This window comes from Centruroides sculpturatus, unplaced genomic scaffold (assembly GCF_000671375.1).
Source record: "Centruroides sculpturatus isolate CEXI.00-Female unplaced genomic scaffold, Cexi_2.0 scaffold1497, whole genome shotgun sequence".
NCBI lineage: Eukaryota > Metazoa > Arthropoda > Arachnida > Scorpiones > Buthidae > Centruroides > Centruroides sculpturatus.
Genome location: NW_019385715.1, coordinates 106803 through 116529, shown reverse-complemented (window position 1 = coordinate 116529; position 9727 = coordinate 106803).

Sequence of the window (9727 nt, the reverse complement as noted above, 5' to 3'; positions counted from 1 at the left end):
TTAATGTGAAGTTTTCAAGTATATCTGTTGGAATATTATTTTTATCCATATGCTATATGACTATTATATAAAAAAAACTGTTTGACTAAAACAGCAAATGAAACTATGCTGCAAATGAAATATTGCATTTTATTATTAATATTTATTAATAAATCAACAAAACTGTAACAAAAAAATAATCAGGAATATTTATAAATGAAAAGCTTGAATGAATAAGTCAATATTGAAAAACATCTGTTGCAATATAATATGAAAATTTGAAGAAATTGGTATGTTGTCTGTCACTTCTGTTATGACAATTGTTAATAAATATTCTAATAATATATTTATTCAAATGTTTATTTTTGAGTTTGTTTACTTTTTATTTTTATCTTGAATTTCAATAGAATAAATTTGCAAATAACTGTTAATAGCATTTGATTATAGGCATGTATTATTCTTTGCTTGCTTAAAAAAATCTAAATCAACTAATCAAGAAATCTAGTATTCATCATCTTGAAAAGATTNTAATTAAGCTAACTTTTAAATACAGCAATACAGAAAATTACCTTTATTATTGCAGTTGAATATTTAGTTTAACTTTAAATTAAGGAAATGCTAAGTAATAGAAAAACACTTTAATTCAAAGTATTAAAAAAAAAAAGTTCTGAAATGGAATGTTTTCTTTTTGATTCATTTGAAAAACTGATCTATTGGAAATGAGAAATTTATTTTATTTGTATTAATTATAATAGTTTTCAAAATTCAAAAATAAAAATATATGTAAACATTTTTTATAATACTTACATATAAATTTTTACATAAAATTGGAAAGTATCATATTGGAAACATATATTTTTATATTGAGAAGTGTTGTAATTTTACACCATACTAATTAAGTTCTATGGTCTTTGGTATGATGGAAAGCACAAATAAAAAAAAAGAAGATTTACATCAATAATAGATTGATGTTATTGAACAACAAAGTGAAGCCAGTTTGTAGGAATTTGACCATTTGACTTTGGACAGAGGGAAATGGAAGGAGATGATTGAGAAGACAATGAACATCTATAGACATTGAGCCAATAGTTATATGAATGAATGGAATTAAGTTCTACATTTAATTATGATACTATACTTTTTAAATATATTATAAAACTGTTTGACTGAACAATTTATAACTAATTCTATTATACAAGATAATTCTACCACAAATTTTTCCNGTTTAATTTTTTTATAAGTAAACTCTACAATCTCCTCCTCTTGGAGAATTTATTTTCAGTCTTGTTATAACACCAGCATTTTCTTTAACAATATTCACTCTAAACTTTGCAACTGCTATTTGCCTGTGCACTTCACTGAGTGGATAGCAGTTAGGTTATTTTGAGTAATCAGCTGTTATTCAGAAAACTCAACACTTATGCAGCTGTTTCACATTTTATAGGAAATATTGGTTATAGCAAAGAAAGAGAGGATATTTAAAAAGTATTTTTATGGGATATTCACAATAATATACTAGAATTAATATTGCAGATTGATTAGGCAAACAGTGTAGCAATGAATTACTCTGATGTTCAGATTAATGCTTGACACAAGGAATTTTGTCATTAGAATTTGTAGAAAGTTGACATCTGTTTCTGTATGCATTCATGTAAGCATGTACTTTATAATGATATAGCACAGTTTAATGTAGCATTTATTAAAGAGAAAATTTGTGAGATATGCCAACTATTATTAGTAAGATGTAAGTTTGATGTTCTTTCTCTTTCACCAAAGAACAAAGAGAAAAAAAATTAGTTTTTACATTGAATATTGTATATTGTAGAAACCAAGCTTTAAACTGTAGAAGATAATTAAAGACAATATATATCTTGACTATTTGTCTTGAAAAATTATATGCAGTATTTAATTGTGTTTTAGTGATAAAATGAAAAGTAAATTATTTCTAACATCAAATAAACAAGAATTGGTAGCATTTCATTGAAGCTCATTATTGTTGAGAGATGTTAAAATCGTTCTCATAAAATAAATTTCTGTATAAGTAATTTTTTTTGTATTATACTAAATTATAAAAGTCTATAGGAAAAGAATCTTGTGACATGTAGGAAGTTAGTTTATTTTGCTGATATTTTTTGGCTTTATAATTACTTGGACATTATAAAATATTCAAGAGCATTAATTAATTGAAGTTGGAAATTGGAATTTCAACAAAAAGTTGGGAAAAAAAATGGCAGCAAGATGGAAAAAATTTGTGAAGTTATAAAGAATTATTTTATTAAACCATTGGTTACTTTAACATTTTTTTTCCATCATTAGTAATGTTGTCAGGAATAGTTGTCAAAACATATTGTATGTGTGTTAAGTAGATGGTAAAAATAAATGTGTTCTGACTTAATCATATTACTAATATATTGATGATTATAAAGATTTGAAAGCAGTTTTAAATTAAATACCTCTGCAAATTTTCTATATCATAGTTTTTTTAATAAATGTTGTCATGTAAGAGAATTACCAATGCTAACTTTACCAATATTTACTTCAGGAAGCCAAATCTTTAATTGCATAATTAGAAGCATTTTCATCTTAATCCAGGACAATCTCAGCTTACAATTTATGATAAATAATACACATCTCAGAAAAACCTTTAACTGATGTGAAATAAGAATTAATAGTACAAATGTTTTCAGACCCCTCCTGGGTCCTTCTTCAGGTAAAAATCGTTTTAAAAGTTAATAAATACGAAAAATATTCGTTTTGAATGATTTTTTAAAATCGAAAAGATAGAATGGAATCATGATTCCATTCTATCTTTTCGATTTTAAAAAATGCAGATCCAACAAATTTGTGAGTATTTAGAAAAGTTAAGAGTTAAAATAAATTTTAAAAAATCAACAATTATGATAATTGGAAATGGAAGTAACATACCCAAAAAGCACATGTCTTTTTTTTATTAATAAAGAAGAAGTGAAGATAGTGAAGGAAATTAAATTTTTAGGAGTAACATTCACTCCTAATCTCTCGTTTGAAAAACACTATAAAAATTCACTAAACAAAGCAAAATTTGCAATAAATAATTTAATTGGTCTATTCTGTAAGGCAAAAATAAAGAACTTGTGTACACATTTTCAACTTTTTAATTTGATTGTGATGAACTCAATGGGATATGCTGCCCCAGTTTGGAGCATGGAAAAGTTTAATAACTTTGAAAAAATACAGAATATATTTATACGTAAGATATTCCAGCTAGAATTTAATATCCCGGGTAGCGCTTTAAGATTAGAAACAAATAGATTCAGATTAAATACNTATATGTTCCAATATATATATATTGGAACATTACAAATAAGTATAGTATTTTTCTATCTTGAATCATGAAAAAAGGAACCATCAATGTTTTTAGTACAGCATGATAGCATTTGATGAATTAAAAATTATTGACTATTGAACACAAATCAATGAATTAAAAATTAATTAGTATATTTCTAGGTTGTAGAATATTGATATTTGACATTTGTGTAATGAACTAAAATCAGATTTTTTTCTTTTTGATTTTTAAGTAATAATTTGCATAAAAATATATTTTTCTATTTAATTTTTTTTCAAAACCTTTTGCATACAAATATGATTTCTAATTTCTTATCAGTTGGATGCTTGTTTCTTATATTCTAAATTATTTAATGATTAAAACTTTTTTGTTCGTTGAAATATAACCAGGCTCAAACTTCAGGCTTACAGCTTTTAATTATTTTATTAGATTTAATTTTTGATAAACAAAAGTAAGATATAGTTGTCAAATAATTTATAAAGCTTTATATTTTATCAAAACTTAAGTGATTTTAGTAAGTGTGTCCACAGGATTTTCTGTTGGTACCAAAACATATACAATTGTGTTTTGGTCCCGAATTGTATATCAATTCATTCACTAAAATCATGTTTCTTAAATAAGTTTGTTTTTATTTATACTATTTTCATCTATATGAAAATAGTATAATGATAATCATGTATAAAAATAAGCAAAAAATTCATCTACCAGTATCCAAAGAATATGGAACCTTCCAAATATATAGCATAACTCTTTCAAATAGCTTTAAAGAGAACTATAGGGATCATCTTGTCACACAAACTAATTTGTGTAGCAATTATTAAAATAAATTCACTCATACAAAAATAACATCACTTTATAAAATTATTTTAAAAAACAAAGAATAAAACAAATCTCAAGAGATGTAATTGGCCTGTTTGGCCTCTTTCTGTGAATATCCTTGTCAATATTACACTGTAATATAGTTAGTGGGATTTGTCATACCGGAGTTTTATCAGAAATGTTATTAATCCATATTATTCCTTATCACTTGTTATCTCTTCAAAATTATTATTTGAATATTTCTGTATCAAACTCAAACTTTGATCATTTATTTGTTTTATAAGTTAAGAGTATTTTGCTCCATTGCTTCATTTATATAAAATTTTATTTCTGATTTTTCATTGATAACTCCTGAGCCATTGTGCTGTATTGTAAATATGATATTTTGCATGCATAAATAACAATTGCTTTTTCATGTGCATTATCTTCTTAAATATTTTCAAAAGTGTTTATAACTTTACCTTTAAGATAGATAGATACTGATTATGGTAAGCAATTTTAAGTCTTTAATTTTGCTGCTTTAGATGATTTAAAATTAGTTTCTTGTTATTGATGTTTCTTGTTATTGTTATTCTGAAATTTTCTTTAAAATTGTATTTAAAAGTATTTTATTTAATACTATAATAAAGTTAAAATTGTTACTTTTTATTTTTATACATCTTGTATTCATTTATTTTAGATCAAATTTCTTTGCTTTGTCAGATGATGTGTTAATGATAACTTTATATGTATATATACATAGTAAACAACTGTTTGATTTATTCATTTTGCCAAACAATCTGTCAGACTATCTATCAGACTATATTAATAAAGCTCAATAGATACTCCAGCAAATTGTCTTGCAAAATAATTTTATTGAAGGTCTAGCAGCTGTACAGATTATTTAAGATTGGTACAGTTACATTCAAATGATAAATATATATATAAAATTTATAGTCATTAATTTAATATTTTATAAACTTTTGCAAAGGGATGATAGATATAACCATTTATGAAAATTATAAATATTTTTTTAATAAAGAAATACATAATTTATTAGCTTTTTATGTATATTAATTTAAATATTAATTTTTTTATTGCAATAAAAGCTGTATACATTTACAAAAACAGTTCAGACATAAAACAATTAACATCTAAGTCTGACTTATGTTGTTATTCTTGACAAACATATTAAAATAGATATGTTCAGATGATTTTCAATGACAACATGAAAATATTTTTTACTGTATAAATTTGTCATAGCAACTGTTCTTTTAACATTTGATTACCCGTAAAGGAAACACTGAAATATTTATCAAACAATTTTATCAATAAAAGTTTATTATATCAACATTTTTGTAAGTTTGTCTATAAAATACAGGTTAACATCATTGACAACTTATTGAACTTAGATAAACATATTATCTAAAATTCAGTACTAATGTACTTATAATTTTTAGAATGAAATTTTGTTTTTATATCAATATGATTTTGATATTTAATTTTTCAATTATATACTAAATAAAATACTAATACAAAATTCTGTATATTTGAATAAGAAAAGTGATAAAAGTGAATTATTCTATCTGATTGATTTTTGTTATTTATTTTGGAAAATTGCATGAGAGAATTATGAATTATTATTACCATATTTCTTCAATTCTAAGACATCTGTGAATTTGCTATTGGTTTTTTTATTGACAGAAAAAAATTTAAATAATCAATTTATTAAGTTTCTTTTTAGTTACTTAAAAAAAAAAATTAGAAAAACAATACAAATGCTATGAAGTGGGTAATGCTAAATGGCTCTTTTACATGCTCTTCTGCATATATAATAGCTTTTTTTTTAGTGTTGCATCACAATGTCTTGAAACAAGTATTTTAAATGGGAAAAGTTTAAAATAAACTCTTTTAATAGCAAAGCTCATTTGAACTGATGAGAGTTGAACAAAAACTAAAAACATCTATTATTGATATATAATGCACTGTACTTGTGATGATTACTGATTGTTGTTTTGAACTGCAAATATAAGACACCATCAGTTCTAGGGCACACCAGTATTTTTAATTTTACAAGTAAAAATTAATTAAAAAAAAAAGTGCATCTTAGAATCAAAGAAATATGGTATTTTACAACAAACTTCAAAAACAAATTATGTTCGATATCACTAATGACAGTTATAAAATAATAAAATAAAATCTGACTTGTTGTTGACAAACATATCAAAATAGATATATGAGATAGAAAATAGTATGTTTAGAGTAGAGAAAACATTCTCTAATAAAGTATGTTCTCTAATAGTCATATTCTCTAATAGTATACTTATATTCTCTGATATATTTATTCTAATTTAAGTAGTTAAATGTTCTTGACAAACATTCTTATACTGTTTATAAAAATATACTTAACATGATATAGAATAAGTTTTTTCCTCATAAAAAGAGAATAAAATTTTTATTAATAGGTAGTTTCAAGCTATGTGACAAACTTAAGCTTACTGTCCTTTTTGAATTATCTGTTCTTGTGTTATTAATTTTTGAAAAATGTTTTGCTCAAGGATATATTTGTAAAATATTTTTCTATAATTTTATCAAGTTCACTCATAATTTTTTATTTTTATATTTATTCTAATAATTCCAATTTGATACTTTTTGTTAATAATTACCTATGGTTTTTCAGTTAATTTTTGATTTAAAAAAATTATACAAAAAATTTTATTTTAGCTCTTGTCCAAAAGCAATATTTTAAGTAAAGTCAGTTTTTCATACTTGTTAAATACTTATTTTGTAAAGCATTATAAGCTGACTATAAGCTTAGGTAATTATCCAATTAATGTGGCATTTAATGATTCCATTCCATAATCCTACATGCTAAATTTTCAGTTACAATTTTATTCAGTGAATAAAATATCTAGAAATCATCATAATTTTAAAATTATTTTAAGAAAATTTGGAAAAATTTTTAATTTATCTTCCAGTTTTCTGGAATTGTTTCAGATTTGTATGTTTATAATTTATTTTCTGTTTCTGCTAATTATCACATTAATTTGATTTTAATTATATTGAAATGATGTGAGGAATTAGATCAAAAACATTATCATTTAATGCTTAAAACTGGAGAATTTATTTTGGCATTAATGTAGCTTACACCAAAAGAATGCAACTTTAGTCTTATATATAGTCTATACAAAATGAAATCAGATGTAAAGATAAAATTATATCAGCTTGGATTTTGAGAAAAATGATTTTTTAATATATCTGAGAAATGTCATCAAAAAGTTTAATTTTTTTATAAGTAAACTCTACAATCTCCTCCTCTTGGAGAATTTATTTTCAGTCTTGTTATAACACCAGCATTTTCTTTAACAATATTCACTCTAAACTTTGCAACTGCTATTTGCCTGTGCACTTCACTGAGTGGATAGCAGTTAGGTTATTTTGAGTAATCAGCTGTTATTCAGAAAACTCAACACTTATGCAGCTGTTTCACATTTTATAGGAAATATTGGTTATAGCAAAGAAAGAGAGGATATTTAAAAAGTATTTTTATGGGATATTCACAATAATATACTAGAATTAATATTGCAGATTGATTAGGCAAACAGTGTAGCAATGAATTACTCTGATGTTCAGATTAATGCTTGACACAAGGAATTTTGTCATTAGAATTTGTAGAAAGTTGACATCTGTTTCTGTATGCATTCATGTAAGCATGTACTTTATAATGATATAGCACAGTTTAATGTAGCATTTATTAAAGAGAAAATTTGTGAGATATGCCAACTATTATTAGTAAGATGTAAGTTTGATGTTCTTTCTCTTTCACCAAAGAACAAAGAGAAAAAAAATTAGTTTTTACATTGAATATTGTATATTGTAGAAACCAAGCTTTAAACTGTAGAAGATAATTAAAGACAATATATATCTTGACTATTTGTCTTGAAAAATTATATGCAGTATTTAATTGTGTTTTAGTGATAAAATGAAAAGTAAATTATTTCTAACATCAAATAAACAAGAATTGGTAGCATTTCATTGAAGCTCATTATTGTTGAGAGATGTTAAAATCGTTCTCATAAAATAAATTTCTGTATAAGTAATTTTTTTTGTATTATACTAAATTATAAAAGTCTATAGGAAAAGAATCTTGTGACATGTAGGAAGTTAGTTTATTTTGCTGATATTTTTTGGCTTTATAATTACTTGGACATTATAAAATATTCAAGAGCATTAATTAATTGAAGTTGGAAATTGGAATTTCAACAAAAAGTTGGGAAAAAAAATGGCAGCAAGATGGAAAAAATTTGTGAAGTTATAAAGAATTATTTTATTAAACCATTGGTTACTTTAACATTTTTTTTCCATCATTAGTAATGTTGTCAGGAATAGTTGTCAAAACATATTGTATGTGTGTTAAGTAGATGGTAAAAATAAATGTGTTCTGACTTAATCATATTACTAATATATTGATGATTATAAAGATTTGAAAGCAGTTTTAAATTAAATACCTCTGCAAATTTTCTATATCATAGTTTTTTTAATAAATGTTGTCATGTAAGAGAATTACCAATGCTAACTTTACCAATATTTACTTCAGGAAGCCAAATCTTTAATTGCATAATTAGAAGCATTTTCATCTTAATCCAGGACAATCTCAGCTTACAATTTATGATAAATAATACACATCTCAGAAAAACCTTTAACTGATGTGAAATAAGAATTAATAGTACAAATGTTTTCAGACCCCTCCTGGGTCCTTCTTCAGGTAAAAATCGTTTTAAAAGTTAATAAATACGAAAAATATTCGTTTTGAATGATTTTTTAAAATCGAAAAGATAGAATGGAATCATGATTCCATTCTATCTTTTCGATTTTAAAAAATGCAGATCCAACAAATTTGTGAGTATTTAGAAAAGTTAAGAGTTAAAATAAATTTTAAAAAATCAACAATTATGATAATTGGAAATGGAAGTAACATACCCAAAAAGCACATGTCTTTTTTTTATTAATAAAGAAGAAGTGAAGATAGTGAAGGAAATTAAATTTTTAGGAGTAACATTCACTCCTAATCTCTCGTTTGAAAAACACTATAAAAATTCACTAAACAAAGCAAAATTTGCAATAAATAATTTAATTGGTCTATTCTGTAAGGCAAAAATAAAGAACTTGTGTACACATTTTCAACTTTTTAATTTGATTGTGATGAACTCAATGGGATATGCTGCCCCAGTTTGGAGCATGGAAAAGTTTAATAACTTTGAAAAAATACAGAATATATTTATACGTAAGATATTCCAGCTAGAATTTAATATCCCGGGTAGCGCTTTAAGATTAGAAACAAATAGATTCAGATTAAATACTATATTAATAAAAAGATATTTAAGGTTTTTACTCAAAATTATTAAGGCTGAAGGTATAACAATAAAATTGCTGTTCTTACTATATCACAAATCAAGGGAAACGGACTTAAGATGAAGTTGAATAATTCAATTATTGAAAATAGTAAATAAATATGGATTTTCTATTAAACTGTTTATGGATCATACATATGATATGGAGCAGTATAGTAAAGAAATAATACATAGAGTTATGGAATACTCTATTATCCAAGACGTTGAAGATATA